Here is a 19,681-nt window from a genome sequence, read left to right on the forward strand (position 1 = left end):
TTAAGTAAAAACAAGAAAACAAAAGGAGGCATGCAAATCATTTTTTCCCCCTAAATCAGATAGGAAGCCTGGCGAAAAAGTGAATGCATCAAGAATCATGTCCTGCCGCAAGCTAGGTTTTATACATGAACAACGCGTATAAATGTGCAGTTATGCTTGTTATACGTGTTTACAGAACACAGTCTGGCTGGAGCCAGCATCTCACCAAAGGAGATGCTTACTTTTCTTCTTTTTTAGGGGGAAGTTCCTTAGGCTCGTGCCGTCTACCGCCATCTTTCGATGACGATGAAGAACAATCGTGATCCAGACCACACATTCTTTTTCTGCCATCACGTCACAGTATATGCAAGGTACCCACTATACGCCATGACGTTGACGATGACGCTGATAAAGATGAAGATGATGACAATGGTGATCATGGACAACGACTGGCTTGTGCAGTACATGCCATCTCGATATGCTCTATGATGAGTTTTGTCGAGATGAAAACAATCATCAGGAGAACGTACAAAAACCTCGTCTTGGCGAGCTTCCTGCTAAATCCGATACCAAAAAGCAGTAATAATGTTTGATTGATTGATTTGTGGGGTTTAACGTCCCAAAACCACTATATGATTATGAGAGACACCGTAGTGGAGGGCTCCGGAAATTTCGACCACCTGGGGTTCTTTAACGTGCACCCAAATCTGAGCCCACGGGCCTACAACATTTCCGCCTCCATCAGAAATGCAGCCGCCGCAGCCGGGAAGCAGTAATAATGAAGTTAAAACGAAATTCACAACTGAAAACAATACAATATTTATGACCAATAAACATTGCATATACCTGTACACCGCTTTGTCACTCATTTCCATGCATGGGTGGTCAATGAAACGGGTGATATACGGTAATACCAAACGATCTCACTGCTTCAATCACTCATCATCATTCACTTCGTGAATATGCCCTGTTTCTTTTTTTTTGCATGTATGTACCTTCGTACACTTACACCAGCGTGCTTTCTACCAGCACTTTAGCCCCCGTGTCAAGGTCAGGAGTTAAGCCGAAAACAGCGATTGGATAGCTTAAAAGCGCGAAGTGGTTCAACTAGATGATCTCTAGGCTGCGCTTATCTTTATGTTTTCATCAATCCAAAAAATTAAATAAGATATTGTGTTTACCACCACGGTCGCTTAGCGCTCAAACGGGCAAACAGCGTCACTGGCACACAGACTTTGTTTGCTTTCCTTTTCCCCGCACTTAACGCAACGCTTTCCTGTCAGCTGTGCCTCCAGAGTGCAGTGCTTGAATGGCCAGCTGATTTGAATACTGTTTACAGGAATTGTGGCTTCTTTTTTTCTACGGCGAATTGGCTAACAAAGCTTGATATCGCATCACCAAGTTTGCGGGTCAGCACTACTTTGATGAAAGGTTATTGCTAGTAATTTCTTTTAATTACTTAGAACTAAGCAATTGTCGTGCATCTGAAATACTTTCTTGATATTTCTGGAGTCATTCAATTGCTCCATGCAATGAATGCAAGAAACGAGTGAACAAAATTTGAAAAGCAAATAAATATTTAGGACTCCAACATAGCCCGACGTTCCTTTTGAGTACTTTTTTGAACAAAGCTGGGTAGTTTGCAAAAGAACTATGCCCATTCCTTGTTAGTCACTTTTTCTTTGGTGAATTATTGATGCTACTGTGCTCTTTTTAACGCTTACTCAAAGCTCACGCCTTCGTTTGTTGGTCAATAGGTTAGCGTATCGTAGGTTAGTCTGTACTCTACACCTCACTCTGAATTGCACCCCATGACATAAATCGATCCGTTAGACGGAAAGTTTTCGACGCATTGAACGCCGCAGCATTGTACGTCTGAAGGCTGACTTAGCGTGGGAGAAAATAATAGTCGGGCCCGAAATATCGTGATAGTGGTGCGTAGAGTGGATACTCGAATCATACAGGTCAAAAGAGAGCACTACTTTTGCTCTCCCTAGGCGCTTTCATAAATCGATGATGCTCTACACCCGCCTCCATGAAATACGCATACTACGACCAATTCACTCGAGGAACCACTGAGGACTGCGTCAGTGCGAGGTTTCGTAGAGGTAGCAGCTGGAGCACGCTGTTTCCACGCAGCTGCGGCCGTACGAAAAAAAAAACGAATAAAAGGAAAAGCGAACAGCTTATCTTTACGCACATCGTTGAGCGAGAGAGACGGGCAGCCTCTTCCCGCACGCCTCATGCGGTCTTTGGTCATTTCTCTCGGTGCCAGAATATTCTCGAAGACCACGTGGTTTGAAGGGGCGTTCGACCTTCACATTGCCTCTCTTTTCTCTACCACGCATGCGTGCCCTCATGAAAAAAACTTGAACTGGCAAGGTTCGCCAGAAGAAATCACTTGCTTGCCTGGCACAATTCTGACCTCTAGGAAGAACGAAAAAACCAAGAAAGGCTTCAGCAGAGAACTTAGGGCACGCTCACCGGTCGATTTGGCGGGAAAAGACGGCGCCCGTCCTCGTCTTTCTTTTTGCTCTCGTTGCCATCGTGTTTTACTATATAACCGACTGATCGACTTTAGCGTAGTGCATAGAACCGCGTATACTCAGTGCATGTGGCATGGGCATGCACTCCCTTTACGGAAAGCAAAGAAAACTCGTCGGCGACTAGTACACTTATGCGCTACCTGTTGCGATCACGGTCTTGTGTATTCTAGGAGAATGCAGCATGCAAGAGTTATGTTTGTTTAGTTTTCGGTCTGTGTTTCAAGAATGCGCTCTTCAGATAGCGTAAACAACTCATCGCATGGTACTCCTACAGTGGTGAAGTCAGTCAAAATATTGAATGGCTGCTCTCAATTACAGTAAAAAAGAGAAAAAAAAACAGAGAATGGGGGCTATTTCTGTGAGGCACGACTTGTGGCGAAATCCACGCGGCCGTGACAAAGAAAAAAAAGAGGATAAACTGATACCCAGGTCGCTGTATTAACTTCAATGGCTGTAGGCCACAACCGTTGAGAATTTTTAGTGAAAACATTTTGACGGGCCATTTCATTCAAGAATTGAGAATAAAAAGCCCCCCCCCCCCCTCAATAAAAGCAGGAACGGGACGAGAAAATAGTGCACCAGTGATGTGTTCTTGTGCCGTCCTTGTTCTTTTAATGTATAATGTTGTTGCAAAACACACACACACACACACACACACACACACACACACACACACACACACACACACACACACACACACACACACACACACACACACACACACATACATACATACATATATATACACACACACACACATATATATATATATATATATATACACACACACACACACACACACACACACACACACACACACACACACACACACACACACACACACACACACACACATATATATATATATATATATATATATATATATATATATATGAGAGAGAGAGAGAGAGGAGAGCCCAGCGCATTAGTTTGAGCCTCTCATAGAACAAGAGGAGGCAGATTTAACCACCATATATGCTATATTTTCATGCTCGTGTACGCGTTCGTGTATGTAATGCGCTGAAACCTAGGGGAGAGGAGAGAGTTGAACAATGATGTCCCGCTCACTGGCATGCATCAGATACACGAACTAAGAAGTTAGAAGCATGAGGATATGTGAAGTTTAACGTCCCAAAACCACCCATAATTATGAGAGACGCCGTAGTGGAGGGATCCGGAAATTTCGACCACCTGGGGTTCTTTAACGTGCACCAAAATCTGAGCACACGGGCCTACAACATTTCCGCCTCCATCGGAAATGCAGCCGCTGCAGCCGGGATGCGATCCCGCGACCAGCGGGTCAGCAACCGAGTACCTTAGCCACTAGACCACCGCGGCGGGGCAAAAATTTAGAAGTATGTTTGCGGCTTTCAGAAGCGTCAGAAACATGGACTAATTCGTTTTTGTGGCTCTGATTGTAACTACTCTCTTTGTATACGATGACGACGTAGGGATGTCGTGCCGTTACACGTGCCTTGTATCGCCAAGATCGTCCCAGATATTTCGGACCGGTTTCCTAGAAGAACCGGTTTTTCTGTCGTGTTATATGTGGCTGTTTGTCAAACAGTGCGTAAGAGAAAAAATGGGCTTGCTTTTCGTGATACTCGGAGATTTCTAGCAACGCACATTTTTTCAAGTACTGAGAAAAAACAAAAAGCAGAATAACGCTGGCATATGTAGATCTATGACGAGGTCCTTGGTGTCATCCCTATAGGGTACGCGTTTCGAAACATTACGGCGATGTCTTCGAAACATTATGACGATGTTAGTTCAAGCCAATGCTTGGGGTATCAATACCTAAGACTACAATAACAAAGAAATGCCTTCTATACTCGGCGACAACTTTTCTTGGCACTGAAGGGAAAGCTACGGAGGCAGAGTTTCTGCACACGTATACGCAAAGTAGTCCGATTTGGCGCACGTCTCGTAACCTTTTGGAAAATGACATGGGCGCACCATGAACGTTTCATGTAGGCACAGACGCCGGTTAGCGTTTGAGACACACGTAAATGGGTGGGACTTTCTCGCGCGTTCAAAAAAGCGATATCACAACGAATAAAGTCAAAGGAATACGAATATCTTACAGGTGAGAGCTGGGTCCTGTATCAAATGACTCCACACAGAAAATAAAAAATGAACTTTTATATTTGACGTTGAAAATATAGGCGCTGTGGTAGAACTACATTCACTGATGGTAGGATGCACGCGATTTGACGTTGAAAATATAGGCGCTGTGGTAGAACTACATTCACTGATGGTAGGATGCACGCGATTTGGCTTTGTAGCCTGCGCTTCAATGCGAAGAAAACGTTGTCGCCGAGTATACTACGAGCTCGAACATCAGTCTGTAGCATACATTTTTTATACTTATCTTACTGATTCAGCACAGTAATTTGACTTTGTTCTATACCTATTGAAGCGTTCTGCATGATTACACATGTTATCCGTAAAAGTGTCTTGAAAATTGAATGGGATATGTACTACACCTGCATACACTACGTAAAATTGCACGGACATGATATCGACTTATTGGGATGTTGTACGAAACATTTCAATAGAGATTCGCAGCAACGTGCCATATTAAAAAAAAACAATTGTTTTGTTTTGTTTTGGGGTTTATTTTATGCGCCAAGTTGCATTATTGTAGCACCGCGAAAGTAGTAAAAAGAGTTGCCAACAATGTTTTCAGCCTAGCCATCGATAAGAAAGCACCTGTTTACCTATAATCTTGATATATGAAAGATACATTTTTTTTGTTTCGCACCAAGGCAGTGTGTAAACGTACGTACGTCAACAAAAAAAAAAGCGGTGTTTATGGTGAACACCTAAACGATGACTTATGTGCAAGTTTCCATCGCTTTTTATGCGTAACATAGCATCGCTTTTTCTGCATAACAACATACAGCACAGCGACACAACCACAAGTTGGCGTCTGATCCAGTTGTCGGGCACGTATTTGCCTTCTCTTCATGCTCAAATGAATGTCTGCGTTCGCCCAACAAACAGGAGGCGAATCAACCAGGTAAGTAGCTTGTATATCTAGCACCGACTGTCGCTTTACAACAATTTTTGGGAGCAGCTAGGGATACTAATAGGGATCTCCGAAAGCGCAAGTTGTTTGTACGTTTCGATGCCTAGCAAAACAACGCTTACCGCAGCGGCCAGCGAAAATACGGGAACAGCAAACGAATAGCGTTGCTATGCGTTCGTACGCGCAAGTGAGCTAAAGCTGCTGTCACAAATGGACATACTTTCGTAATTCGTGCCTCACCGGACGGCTCCTTGTAGTTACCGCATTTCTACGCGATTCGGGAAAACAAAAGTGCATACAAACTCTCATCTTACTTAACTGGGCGGTCGGTTTTAAGGCAACGATAGCGTGGAGCCACGTGATGTTGATGGCCTAAAGGAATGTGCATAAACCGGTTTCCTCTCAAGGTTCGCTTTCCAAGCATGGTCAGCTAGTTTTTAGAAAAGCGGGGAAGGACGTTAAGTGGGACAGGAGAGGGGGTCTAACTGAGGAAGAGGAGTGTATGGCACCCACAGAAAGGACACGACCAGTTCGGTTCGTAGTTGCCGTCGGACCACCTGAGCGGCCAAGAATGCAAGATCAAAATAAATATAAGAAGCAACCACCACCGCTATACCACTGGGTGCATGTTCATGCTTTTCGTTTTGCCCTGTGACATATGAAAAAAAAAAATGGCGCCACTGGTGACGATAACGTCGGTTCGCGTAGGTCGGTGATGGAAAAGGATTCTAGTCCGCATTGTAGTCCAAGCGAACTGGGCAGAATTTCGAAATTGACAGACAACGCGTTCATACGGCTTAACTTATGATGCTCGTTTTCTCTGTTGGTGGGGACTTGATAGAGCTGTTTCTGTTTATCTGTGAATAATTGCAGTGGCGAACAAAGACATGAACAGAAAAGGAAGAGACACACAGTGTAGAGGCGTTTTGTGTCTCTTCCTGTACACTCCGTGTCTTTGTTTGATATTGCAATGTTTCCGTGTTCGCAGAACCAAGATGGCTTGCCTGTGAATGTAGTTTTTACAATTCCTCGAATAATAGACAGTTCTTTGAATATTTATGATTCTTTTTCTCACTTCTCAACGCTTCGATTTTGTGCAAAATGGAAATAATCGTTGGCCGATGAAAAAAGAAAAAAAAGTAAATCTCACGTACTGTGTGAATCTGTGATATGCGAAGCATAAATGAAAAAAATTGAGTCGCCACATTAAAATTAGCACAATTTTACGAGGTGGACGTAAATTATGCCATACATGACTTCTTTCCAAGTCATAATTATTATGTTTACGCTTGAGAGTTGTGCTCGTCGCCCATTCACGTCACGTAATACCGAATTGGGTATATGTGAAGCTAGCGAAACGACCGCGAGCGCATCATGACCGTGGCATGTAGTCATTTTCTTACATAACACGCATGTCATGATTATTAAGTTTTTAACCAGTCATATACTTTAATCATCCACTCAAGTCACGTGATACCAAATTTGGTATATGTGAAGCTTGCGAAACTGCCGTGAGTGCATCACCAGCGTGGTATGCAGTCATGTTCTAACATGACGCGCATATTATATCTATCATGTTTGCACCAGCCATACACCTTAATCATTAAGTCAAGTTACGTAATACTAAATTTGGTATATGTGAAGGTAGCAAAACGACCGCGAGCGCTTTATGAGCTTGGCACGTAGTCATGTTCTTACATGACACGCATGTCATGATTTCCACAAGAGGGCCATCGCTTATGTTCGCCCTCAGTCATGTCATACCATACCAGTTTTACGATATGTCATGTGAACAAAACCACTGCAGGAGCAGCAAGACCTTGACATGTATATCATGACATTCATGACATACACGTTCTCCAAGAATTGCTTCGCATTTAGAATAGAATGCAAGATTTGCAAAACATGCTTACCGTAAAAAAGCAGGCATTCATTCGCTCTAAAAAGACAAAGCTAACTTTTATCCAAAAGATTTACCTGTAATTGTGTATGCGTTGCATGGAAGGCAACAGTCATCACTCTCAAAAAAAGTTAGTAAAAAGATAGCAACTGCAAGCTAATACGCAGTAACTCCAGCGCTTGATACGTTTTTTTTTTTTTTTTTTTTCGACGATTGATATCAGTTTGCTGCTTCTTTACTACCTACGTTAGTAAACAGCTACTAGGTGGAGCCATTACACACTTTTTGCTACCTGTTTCCTACCTAGATCAGTGCACAGGTAATAACTGGAAGAAAATAGGTTGTAACTGCAGCCATCACTAACTTTCTGGGCTTTTACTACGTTTTTGCTACTTTGCCGCTGACTGACTAATCTAAAACAGCAGATAATACATATGTATCAAATTATAAAACTAATTGTCTGGACGTATAATGTTTAGGCGGAAAATGAGGAAGAAAATATTGTTAAATAAAAAAAATTGCTTTAAATTACGCAACCTTCAAATGTAAGCGTCATTCTGCTATTGTCAAAACGGAGACGTGCAAGCGGATGAACAATAAGCAAGTGCTACACGTACTACAATAGAAATTTACAACAAACGAACAAGACAGGAGGATTAACCAGATGGTCAGAATTAATCTGCAATATCTGACAACGGCCTGTCTCACAATAATGATGTTATTTTGGCATGTAAAACTTCCGAAACATTATTTACCTTTTATTCACTGTTATACTAGCAATGTGAAACATCCAAATGCACTAATTATATGTTAACTATATGGGTGCCTTCTTTCAGCCGCTGCATACAGTGCTTTCTTGCGGTCGTTTATTATAAATTGATATGACGTACAGTCTTTCATGAGTAGGCTCATTAAAAGTCTTGTGCTACGTTCCCAAACACACGTTATAAAGTAGTATAGCACAGTGCTTTAGGCACACACATTTTTATACTTCATCCAAAAACACAAACGCTCAACTGTGCCAGAATTGCATCTTCAAAGTAGGAGCTATATATACTCCGGTAGTCACTTACTTTGTATTGTAACGTATTGAACTTGCTAGGTCTATGTATTCTTCGCGTTCATGATACACAATACAAGATTACCGGAAGCTGTTTAGTAATGAGATATTAAGTTACAAGGATTAATAGTGGAGAAATAATATGGCAAAATGAGCAGGGTAGTATCGGTTGCTGCTTTTTCCCTAAAACCTTTGAAAGTTACTACCTATATTTAGTAACGGCTAGGCTATAGTAACAGTTACTGAATGCTGGTAGTAACGGCAAAGGCAGTAACCTTTACAGCCCTCGCCGTTACTAACTCCAGTTACTAGCAGGCTTCTAACACATGTGACAAACCATCACTACCCAAAGTTACCAAGTACTATTACCTTTTTCAAGAGCGTACATTTACGTGACTGAGTTGACTTTAGTGCACACAGGAACCCTACCATCATTGCGCCATGAAGACACTGGGACTTCCAATCATTGTCCTGCAGGGTATGTGCACTCGTGAGAAAAAGGGCAGAGGAAGCTAGGGCCGTGAAGTTTTAATCTCTTCACAGGAAAAAATTTCGGTTCGAATCAAGTCAAAGAGTTGACACGCGTATGTTCGACTGAATGCAATGTGTGACGCAAGTCCATGTTGCGAAGTTCTTATTCAATGACCTTCATTATTATTTATTCGTCGATATTGGTGTTTCCAAGCATTTGGTATCGAGTGTGGGGTCACCTGTGACACCGAAAAGAGAATATCGTTGGCTTATATAGACACGCTATCCCACGCTTTTCGATTTCCCTTTTGCAGGCCTCGTGTCACTCATCACTATCCCCATGTCGTATACCCTAATGGGATAGTGGTGACAGGAGTTCTGAAGGAAGGAAGCTGAAAACCGTGTGACTGAAAATCTCGTTCTGTGCGATAATATGAGAAGCACAATTATTCTTGCTGGATCACGCAGTGCTCGATCACAAGCCACGAAAGCTTCAACACGGGCTTTTCATATAGGGCAACCAGCTATTCAGGTATTCATATCGAATCGGAGTGGCGTTGAGTGACTCGCCGACGTTTCAAGGTAATACCGAGCAAAAAAAAAATCGATTATAAATGTCAGGCTACTTATGCGCATGTAAAAGACCATCAAGCATGATGACTAAATGCAGGCTCAATGATCGAACAGCTTTTGTCCATACCTCTCCGCTGGAAAGTCCCCTATGATGTATATATGTACGCACGCGTTAGTATGGAGAACATTACATGGTCTTCTATTTTCTGCTCAATATTACGGTTTCTTTGCATTGGGCCAGTGGCAAACTTCTCAGTGTCAGTCTCCACTTCTCAAAGTATACAGCAGGAAAACGCTTAGTTTTCTTTGAACTAGTTTTACATGGTATCTCTATAGTAAGAAATTTAATAAGGCCACAACTTAGTTTCGCCGCTACAATTCAGGCTACCTAGTACAATGATTTGGCCAAAAATAGAATGCGCAGTGTAAGGTGTTGATTACAAAAATATTTGACTGAGTTGCAGCGGTTTCTACGCAAATGAGCGCGAACACCGCAGTGTTTTCTTGTTCAGAAGTCTATCGTCAAAGTAAACGATAGTGAGTATGTCGATGCTCGTCGTTCAAATGAAAAGCCACAGTCTCGCCCGAAGACGAAAGTACTTCAGGTGATAGCGGTGCATATAACTCCTATAATAAAGATTCGCAGCTTCATTGGCTCTGTGTAGACATGTGCGTGCTAAATGAAGTGACGAGCACAGTTTTGCGCGCAGAAAACACGAACACATACCTTGCTCGCTCGCACCACACTGCATTTTTCATAGCGTTTGCGTGATCAGCCAACGTATTTAGAGGAAACGCATTGAACATCTTGCCACCTCTTCTAGATATTTCTGGATGAACGCTAGGCGAAATACAGGGATGCCGGCGTGAACAGTTACACATAAGCTACCAGCGTTCTGGGCTTCCTCGACGCTTTGAACCAGTGCAGCTTACGTGCACGATAGGGCGCACATGTCGTTGTTTTTTTTTTTTGATGTGTGTGTCACTGGAGCGTCGTCGTTTTTATAACTTCATAAACTTGACCTCTTCGCGCGGAGCTGAATTATTAGAAAACGCGCCCTCTGCCTGACAACTCGATCGCGCCCTCCAAAACAGCGTGTTCTTGCTCATCATGCTTTCTCTAGTTTCAACAGTAAGCAGCAGGCCGGCCACAATTTGACCTAACCGCAGACGAACCTTGTGCAAGCCTGCACGTTGACAACAATGTCGACGACTAATTTTCCTAAGTGTTTCTACAATCAATGTCGATATTAGAAATTCGGCAGATCTCACATACTTCGAGAGTAGGTGTTATGCGAAGCATGCGGAGGGAAGATGGCCATGTTGTATTATTTATTTGAGCGACGCGCTACGAAATGATGCTAAATACATGTAGAAATGTTGTACACATAAATATGTGTTGAAAAGTCGCATAAGTATATATAAGCAGCTGTTTGCATTACAGCAGCGATGCTAATAGGGACACGATTCATAGCAACACGAGAAGCGGTCAGCTGATATGTCACGCTTGTTCTCACGAGAATAGCAGCCCTGAACACTGCTACATAATTAAAGTTAAAAGGATGACACTTAACTATAACTGACGTTAACCCGACGAGACAGCTGTATAAAAGGAGCACATATGCAATTTTTATAAAATTGGATGGTCGGGATTGCGACCACAAGTGACGTTTGACCATTATTACACCTGAATGGTGTATTTTTCTAAAGCAGCCCAGAGACCTGTCTTAGCTCTGTGGTAGAATACTTGGTCGCCACGCAGATTCCAGCCAGAGCCCTGATATTTATTCTTTGCATTTGTCTGGTCAACGGTGACGATGCCAGCTGTTTTCTTAATGCTCTCGCGTTAAAATTACCAATGTCTGTTCTAGCCGTTATTGGTTACCCATAAGCTGTCAATCACCTGGGGCACACACACTTGCATACCTGTGGCTCATGCCCTCCCGCAGGTATGCTCCACACGTCTGGTATAGAAGGTTTGAAAGTGTACGCGACGGCATTGTCAGATTCTTCATGTCATGACCAGCTAGATAGATAGATAGATAGATAGATAGATAGATAGATAGATAGATAGATAGATAGATAGATAAATAGATAGATAGATAGATAGATAGATAGATAGATAGATAGATAGATAGATAGCTTCCAAAAGTGCTTGCAGTGTGCAAAGAAGTGCTTCGCATTTATAAACAAAAGCAGTTGCAGCGTCATCACAGGGCATTTTTTTTTGTATTACCATTGAGTTGTTTAAACTGCTCTTAAAAAAATTGACATATAGAGAAAGGTTCGGAAGATGACGGTACATGCACGCGATGACGGTGTTACTGCAGTAACAATCATTCTATATTGTCTTGAATACTGTATATATTCCACCCAGAATTTTCGGCCCTCGCGTCGGTCCTTTCGACCCTATCCGGATAATTTCTTCACGGGTGGCTGGAGCACATTGTCTGGATTTCTTCGACACCCACTTTATTGCGAAACTCGCCCGGGGTGGCCCGGGAGAGCTTTCGAAAGCCTTCGACCACGCCGTGCACCGACCTAGGCCTCTTAGGCCTAGCTCGAGTGCGGCCGCCTGCACATCAGCTGACAGACGGAGCGACCGCCCGGCCGCCCGCCGCTGCCTCGTCGCCCATCTCCTAGCTGTCCACCGCTATGGAGTATATTGTCGAAGGACAGGACGTGTCCCCCGAGGAACTCTCGGACGAATCCTGGCAGTCGCCAGGCCTCCGCGCGCAAGAGCAACGCCGCGCAGCCTTGCGCCTTGCCACCGCCGCAACTAAGCCCACCACCACGCCGGCTTCTCTGCCCTCGTCGAAGCGGGTAAATACATCGCCTCCGCAGCACCGCCGCCGCGCTCCGCTCCCTCGTCTCCCGGCGGACACGATTCACATCGTCGGCCGCCCAAAAAGCCCCGTAGAACTCACCAAGCTACAGCCTTGGCACTTGTACACCGCCTTGCTGCAAGCAGCGTTCCTGCAAGACCTCCCGCCCGCATCTCGCGACACGGTGCGGATCCACCCCGTCAACAACACTTTTACGCTCAGCGTCGCGGACTCGGCTCGTGCACAAGCATACCTCCGCATCACCTCCCTCACGGTTTCCGGCAACACTTTCACCGTCCACCTTTACGCCCCACCGCCAGACGATGCCCTCAGGGGCATACTGTACCACGCCTTCGACGACTTCACGGACCAAGCCATCCTTGAAGACCTTCAGGCAAGCAATCCTACCCTCTCTGTTGTGGGCGGCCGCCGCATGGGCAAGGCCCCTCACATCTTGGTCACCCTCATGGAGCCGAAACTACCGCGGTGGATCTTCTACCACGGTGTCCAGCTTCGCCTCCTTCCGTTCCGCAACAAGGTGGAAGCCTGCTACAATTGCCGCTCGACCGGCCACCGGACCGACGTGTGCCCCAAGCCGCGGCAGGAGCGGTGCCATCGGTGCGGCGCTGCTCACCCCACACCGCCCGAAGGATCGCCACCCACTTGCAACCCCCGCTGCATCGTCTGCAATGGGAATCACTCCACGTACAGTTCCAACTGTAAACACCGCTACGTGCAGCGCCCTCAACGCCAGAAGGCCCCGGCACCTGACACACACCCCCCGCCACAACAGCCTGTTCCGCCCGCAGCGGTAGTGCGCTCTTCCCAGCAAGCAGCAAGTGGTCCCTCACCAGCTCCACCGCCCAAGTCGGTTACTGCCTCTCCGCCCCCCGTACCAGCGGTGCCTAAACCCACATCACAGCCCATGAATTCGACATGGCCCCGCGGCGCCCCCGGCTTGCCCTCGGAGCCGCAGGTTGTTGCACTGCAGCAAGAAAACGCCTCCCTCCGACAGCAGGTCACTGCACAAAGCGCTCAAATTGCAGCTCAGAAGACCCAAATTGATTCCCTCCAAGCGAAACTGCAAGCTCTTGAAGAGAAGCTGGAATCAGCCATCACAGTGAAATCCTCTCTGCCCTCTACCATTTGCTCCTCCTCCGACATGGACGTTCAGACTCCCGAAGGATGCACTGGCAAGCGCCGTCGACCCAACACTCCCCTTGAATCTCTTCACTTTTCTGAAGAGGTCCAGGTATCCATCAAGACGGCCTTGGTGGATCTTGAAGAGCGGTTGGATAGCCGCTTCAACTCCGTCCACCAGCTTCTCACTGCACAGCACGAAGCTCTAAATTCCCTGCGCACAGACTTCGCCGCCTACCCCCCCGCCACGTCCTTCCAATCTCTACAGTCAACAGTTGATAGCCTACAAACTGCCATGCTTGGAAGCATCCGAGCAAAGCTACCCCTCCATGCCCGCACCACCACCTCCTCCGGCGCCGCCCGAACCTCGCAAACACCGGTCGAGGCAACATCTTCCGCTGTTAAAAATGGCTGACCGATCCATCGTCACCATTTGGCAGTGGAACTGCCGTGGTTTTCGTCCCAAGCGTAACCACCTCCTTCTCCACCTACAACAACTAGACCCCTCGGACGCGCCTGATATCATCGTACTACAGGAAACTCACGCCGACGTCTCCCTCTCGGGTTACGTCGCCTACAACCAAGTAACTCACCATCCTCTGCCCCATCCCGTGACGGCCGTCCTCACCCGGCGGACGCTCGCTGTCAATCGACACGATCTACCCTTCCCTGCAGTCCATCACGTCTTTCTCGAGACACTACCTCAGCAACGTGAACAGCCCTCTCTGTTTATTCTCAACGTGTACAACCCCCCTCGCTCCACTGAAGACGCGTCTCTCCTAGCCTTGCTCCGTGCCGCTGCAGCGAAAGCAGCCAAATCACCCCTTCTTATTCTCGGCGACTTCAACGTCAAGCATCCGGACTGGGGTTACTCGAAGGCAGATGGCCCCGGAAGGAGGCTGTGGCAGCTCGCTCACGATCTCAACCTCTCCCTGCTCACCGACCCCACGCAACCAACGCGCATCGGCAACAGTGTGTGCCGCGATACCACCCCGGACCTCAGCTTCTGCCGCAGCGTGCCCGACGCGCGCTGGTATAACACGCATCAGTCCCTCGGCAGTGACCACTATGTCCTCACCATTCAAGTTCTCACCTCCCCCAGCAAGCCGCGCCCACACACGGCCCGCTATACAGACTGGGACGCTTTCCGAGAACGCCGGTTGCACTCCGCCACTTCCAACATCGAGGACCTCTCGACGTGGACCGACCAGCTGCTAGAGGACCTCGACGCAGTCACCGCCTCGATCCCCACCACGAAGGACTATCCGGCAACTGACGCCCGTCTTGCCCACCTGTGGGCCGCCCGCACCGGCCTTTGCAACCGTTGGCAGAAGCAACGTCACAACCGTCGCTTACGCCGCCGCATTGCGCACCTCGATCGTACGATCGAGCAACACACCACCGCGCTCGCCCGCCAACAGTGGGAGCAGCTCTGCTCGGGTCTCTCTGGTCAGTTGGGCTGCAAACAGTCCTGGCATCTCCTCCGCCACCTCCTCGACCCTGCTTCTGCCAAGTTGGTCGCTCGGCAGCAGTTACAACGAGTGGTCCGGGCTTACCCCGGCGACACTCCGTCGCTGATGGCAGACCTGTCCGCCAAATACCTTCAGCTTCTGCCTCCTGGCACACCTCCTCCCCCTCTCGCGTCCTACTCTGGGGCCCCCAACCCAGTACTGGACGCCGATATCACGGAAGCGGAGGTCTACGCGGCATTACAGAAGCTCCGCACCACTTCCGCCCCCGGCCCAGATCGCATCCCCAACAAGCTCCTCCGAAACCTCGACGCCCCTTCGGCTGCTACCCTCACTTCGTTCCTCAACGAGTGCTGGCGCTCCGGCAACCTCCCCCAATCATGGAAACACGCTCGCGTGGCTTTCATCCCCAAGCCGGGCAAGAAACTCACAATCGAGAATCTCAGGCCCATTTCACTCACCTCGTGCGTCGGCAAGCTTCTAGAACATGTCGTTCTCGCTCGCTTGCAAACGTACACGGACGCACACCATCTCCTTCCCCACACCATGCTTGGTTTCCGCCCCCACCTATCCACGCAAGATGTCCTCTTACAACTCCACCATGATCTCCTCGACCCACCCACATTTTCAGACACAAAGGCTCTCCTTAGCCTGGACCTTCACAAGGCGTTCGACCACGTCTCCCATTCGGCTATCCTTGCCGAACTCGCAGCCCTCAATCCCGGCACCCGCACCTACAACTACATTCGCGCGTTCCTCACCGCCCGCACGGCCGAAATCATCATAGGGGACCTCCCGTCTCCCACGTACGAGCTTGGCCCTCGTGGCACCCCTCAGGGCGCCGTCTTGTCGCCTTTTCTATTCAATCTTGTCCTCCGCTCGCTTCCTGGCAAGCTGGACCGTATCCCCGGTCTTAAACACACCCTGTACGCGGACGATATTGCTCTCTGGGTCACGTCGGGCTCTGACGGCCATATCGAGCAGACGTTGCAACGCGCAACCGACGTCGTCACGTCCCACGTGCACGCGGCCGGTCTTACTTGCTCAGCGGCCAAATCGGCCCTTCTTCTCATGCGGCCTCCCGACCGGCGTCGCTACAAAACTCCCCACCCCACCATCACGGTTCATGCCAACTCTACTCCTGTCCCCGTCGTTTCGCATCTCCGCGTGCTCGGGCTGATCCTACAGTCCAACCGCCATAATACACACACCATAGACAAGCTCTCGCTCTCGGTGCAGCAGACCGCACGTATGCTCGCCCGTGTCCGTGCGCGGCGTGAGGGCATGCGAGAACACGATCTACTTCGCCTTGTCGACGCTTTCGTCGTTTCCCGCCTCACGTACGGCCTTCCTTATACACGTCTCCTAAAATCGGAACGCGATAAAATTGACGTCCTCATCCGCCGGGCATACAAGACTGCCCTCGGCCTTCCCCCCAACACGTCCACCGATCGTCTTCTCCGTTTGGGTGTACACAACACGCTCGACGAGTTGATTGAGGCTCACCGCTCCGCTCAAGTGCAACGCCTTTACCGTTCGCCGACCGGTCGCCACATCCTTTCCTCCATCGGCCACGACACCTCCTCCCACCCTCCGGATCTGGTCTCATTACCCCATGCTATTCGAGCGGCGTTCTACATCAAGCCGCTACCTAAGAATATGCTGGCGGGCCACCACGACGCTCGCCGCCAAGCCCGTGCCGCCATGCTTCACGCAAAGTACGCCGACCACCCGGCCGTCGCCTACGTAGATGCGGCCCGATACAATGCACGCAGGGACGCCTTCGTAGTCGTTTCCGTGTCGCCCTCCTCAGCTCCTTTGGGGCCGACCATCACGGCTGGCACCGTCAGAACGCCTTACGCCGTCGAGGCGGAGGAAGTGGCCATTGCTTTGGCCGCGACCTCGGCTGACGCAAGCGTCATAATCAGCGACTCGAAACAAGCCATCTCGAATTTCGCGCGAGGTCTCGTCTCGCCTACCACCTTACGGCTACTTCGGCCCCTACTGCAGCAAGATGAGCAGTGCCGCATAGAACTGATCTGGGTCCCCGCCCACTCGGGTCACCCCGGCAACGAGACAGCTCACCAACGCGCTCGAGGATTCGTCGACCGAGCGGTGGGCCACTCAGAGTCGGACGCCCTGGTGCCGGAGCCCCTGGTCACCTACCACGACATCACTCAGCACTATCGCCTCGAGCGATATTTCTATTCACATCCTCACAGCAGCCTTCCCAAGCGGTCCGAGATCGCCTGGCGTCGCCTACAGACCCGCACCTTCCCGTGCCCCCTCGTGTTTTCATACATGCACCCAGGTGCCATCGATCCACGCTGCTGCCTGTGCGGCAACGTTGCCTCGTTGAACCACATCCTCTGGGGCTGCCCGGAGGATCCCCCGCCCGCCGACCTCCTTTGCTCACCCCCCACCGAGGGACAATGGGAGGCCCTTCTCTCCAGCAACGACATAGACATCCAGACACGGGTCCTGAAACGAGCGGAAGAAGTCATCGAGAAGCACAGCCTGGCAGCCTTCGTGGCTTAGCCTCCCTTACCCCTCACCCCTTCGACTAATAAAGTTGTTACTCACTCACTCACTCCACCCACTCAAAAGCCATTTATCTGCCCACGCCTTAAAAGTGAGGCAACATCTCCCATTATATCAAACATAAAAGAAACGCCAATGCTCGTATCAAATACTGCAGTGAAAAATCTGTGAGCAGGGAATGCCGCACTTGTTGGCAAGTTCACTTATCGAAACGTTGGTTCCAGCAAAATTTTCGATTCAACAATTTTTCATCCCCATAAGTCTTCATCTTCGCCTAAAACTGTCTTGTTTGTTGCTATACTGTAGTGCAATAAGTTTATTTCCCAGTGAAAATGCTGCAGTTATGATATCATCTGAGTGCAGAAGTTCATAGCCAGAACAAATGCGCATGCATATTGACAAGGAAACGATCCCCGCCGTGGTGGTCTAGTGGCTAAGGTACTCGGCTGCTGACCCGCAGGTCGCGGGTTCGAATCCCGGCTGCGGCGGCTGCATTTCCGATGAAGGCGGAAATGTTGTAGGCCCGTGTGCTCAGATTTGGGTGCACGTTAAAGAACCCCAGGTGGTCGAAATTTCCGGAGCCCTCCACTACGGCGTCTCTCATAATCATATGGTGGTTTTGGGACGTTAAACCCCACATATCAATCAATCAAGGAAACGATATCAAAAGCTAATAAAAATGACAAACCGCACTAACCCTACTTTTCACTGTAAGGCGACGTTGTAGATTCTGCGATAGAATTTATTCAAGCAGTGCAAGTTTGTAAAGATGAAAGCAAACACAGTATGTGTTAGGCATACTGCTTGGCTAAGAACTGCATTTCTTTTAGAACACAATTATAGAATGCTATATACAATCATAAAATGTTAAGTGGTATCTTATTCACATAATTGAAAAATTCAGGCAACTACACTATGAAACTAAAACCGCCCGCTCCACTTCCTAAATGGTTACAAAGCCTCAGTGAAAGTATCACACCTAAAAATTACAGAAATAACTTTTATAAACAAAATGTATTTGACAACCGCATACGCACTCCGTTAGCGTTTATGAAGATTGGTTTAGGTACGTCGACACATGTATAATTAATCTGTACTTTTGTAAGATTGTTCATGTAACTAGATTTTATTGTCATTGTTTGAATGCAGGTGGGGGCTCTTCTGCTCGCTGAAACGGCGTTCTCAATATGAGCATGGTCTAACTGCATCCTTTACGCATGTCGTTGCTCTCGTCTGGTGCGAGGAAAAAACCCAGAATGTCGGTAAGTTTCCGTGACGCATAAGGTGATTCTATCCCTCTACCCACATCGTTCAGTAGACGCTCAGCATACTTCCCGCGGGTTGCCAAGGGATCTTGTATCGGCGGACCATATATGGCACACAATGGAGAAACGGCAGCTTTCCGGCCGCACTACGGTGCCCGGGCTCACAACGTTGACTCAAGAGCAGAGCGCGCATCCGGTGGGGTACATACGACTGCAAAAGCCTCGTCTCAGGTACGTAGCGGTTGCGCGCGACATCCGAGCCTGCGCTAACCGATCCTGGCAGCACGTGGAAGCGAGTCGGCGCAGGCGCAAGGTGCAAAAGAGCGACACAGAATAAGCCCGCGAGACAGGCTTCGCTCTGTATTACATTTTTTCTTTGGTATTTTATAACAGGGCATCGCTAGAACATGCATGGCTGGTCCGCTGGTATTGAATGTATACGCGCGTAGGGGGGGGGGGGCAGGGGAGGGGGCATCACTTGTTACCCGCTTAAGCTGCATTTTTGAGTTATTAAAAGGCTACGGCTAGATTATATTTCGTATTATCTGGAGGAACGCAAAGAATGCAGTTACGGCAGAATGACAAGTTGAAAACGAACTTGGCAGAACCGACGAAGAAGTGACCTAACAAAGATGCCTATAAGACCACCATTTTGACTAGGAAATCTGTCTCCGGCAGCCTTGACCAAGAAGGGTTTCCCTGTGGAAATTTCAACTGAACACATTCTCCACTCGGCCACTGTGAATCACTTCAATCATTCACTTTCATTTGAAGCTTCCTTTTTTTGTGAGCTTTGAGTTTTTTGCTCCGATAGCTCAGCGTGACACGTTTCTTAAAGTATATTGTGGCGCGTTTCATTTTCTTTCTTTTTCATTCTTCTT

The 19,681-nt window shown here is 48.0% G+C and overlaps 1 protein-coding gene across 1 annotated transcript in view; it reads right to left on the reverse strand.

Moving 5' to 3' along the window:
- The window catches only part of Inos (Inositol-3-phosphate synthase), a 79,605-nt gene that overhangs the window by 38,713 nt on the left and 21,211 nt on the right, over window positions 1-19,681 (reverse strand). The window lies entirely within an intron of this gene.

Source organism: Rhipicephalus microplus, chromosome X (genome assembly GCF_043290135.1).
Source record: "Rhipicephalus microplus isolate Deutch F79 chromosome X, USDA_Rmic, whole genome shotgun sequence".
In the NCBI taxonomy this organism is placed as follows: Eukaryota; Metazoa; Arthropoda; class Arachnida; order Ixodida; family Ixodidae; genus Rhipicephalus; species Rhipicephalus microplus.